General features: G+C 43.6%; 1 long non-coding RNA gene across 1 annotated transcript; it reads left to right on the top strand.

Moving 5' to 3' along the window:
- LOC140956247 (uncharacterized) lies at nt 1–868 on the top strand. Its single transcript, XR_012171410.1, has 2 exons — nt 1–213; nt 332–868. It is a non-coding gene; the product is annotated as an uncharacterized lncRNA (long non-coding RNA).
- Nucleotides 869–1,382: the final 514 nt, after the last annotated feature.

Raw genomic sequence — 1,382 nt, 5'->3', positions numbered from 1 at the left:
TAAAACCTTAGGGGAACCGATCAGTTGAATTTGTCAAATCGGTGACAAACTAAACTTCTTCTTTCCAAGAAAAGAAAGAAAAAGGGGTTTTACGACGCAGATTCGCCGACTTTATTGCGTGCCCCGGCGGTCGACTCTTCTCATATCCCCACGAGCATGGAAAGGCTCCCGCTTTGCAACTTTTGTGAACAAGTACTGTTCTGACATTTCCAGGTATTTTAGTTTTATTGTTATTGATATATTTTGTTGATTGATTCGGGTGATCAGGAAATGGGATGGATTCTCTTGGGTGGGATATGTTAATTTCAGATGATTTTTTGTGATTCTTCAGGTGCGGACTGCGAGATTTTATAGAGAAGAACTGCGAGACTGGAGGAAATTGATCGACTATATATATATAGTAATGACAAGGCAAATCCTGCTGCGTCCGCCGGGTTCGATGGTGGACCGCAGGCAGCCGCTGCTGGAGAACCCGGACTACTCGTCACCGGGCGGCGTGAGGAAGGTGAGGCTTGCGGAGGTGGCGGGGGCCACGGCCGCGGAGTGCGCAGTGGTATGCTGTTGTTGTCCCTGCGGGATTGTCAACCTTCTTGTGCTAGCTGTGTACAAGCTGCCAGCGGGGCTGTGCCGGAAGGCCTTGAGGCGGAAGCGGCGCCTGAGGCAGATGAAGAAGGGGCTGCCGCCGCCGCGGAAGTGCGGGTGTGTTGAAAAGGAGGTGCAGATGCATTCTGTGGCCATGGTTAATGCTCTGGAGATGGGGGACAACAAGGAGGTGATTGAGCTGGAGAAGGAGATGTGGGAAAAATTTTACAACGCTGGATTCTGGAGGAGTTCTCAGAGAAGTGAAAAGTAAAACTGTAAAAAACAAGTTCGAAAATTCACGGGGAAAATGTTCGATACTTACGAGGTTATTATTTGTGTAATAGTAATTTTCTTGATTGCCTACTGAAAAAGGTGTAAAAGAAACTCTTCTTAATGCTATCTGTGCATATTGCTAAACACTTAAAATTCATGCTCTGTTTTCGTAATCCATTGTCACGTTAATGTGAAAAATTCCGGCCAGATGCCGACATCCCAAGTCGGTGTGAAATCCCGACTCTTAACCGTAACCAATCTAGCTCGAAATTTGCAGGTTCCGTTCGCCAAGAGTTAGCGATAGCGAATATTATTAATTATAGCATGCAAAATACTAAAGTTGATTCTTGGCTGATGGTATAAAATATAAACTTGATAATACAACACATTAGAACAGAAATTGACACTCCTCCACAGTTACAAAATAAGATTATATCTTTTTTTAATCATGCACTGATGATAATGTTTTATGCTTTAACATTGTACAAAAAATGTCATTTTTGGGACAATGGATTTAAAATATCATA

The sequence above is a fragment of the Primulina huaijiensis genome, chromosome 13, assembly GCF_012295235.1.
Source record: "Primulina huaijiensis isolate GDHJ02 chromosome 13, ASM1229523v2, whole genome shotgun sequence".
NCBI lineage: Eukaryota > Viridiplantae > Streptophyta > Magnoliopsida > Lamiales > Gesneriaceae > Primulina > Primulina huaijiensis.
The sequence above is the reverse complement of the archived record's forward strand: the minus strand, read 5'-3'. Positions and strand labels throughout refer to the sequence as shown.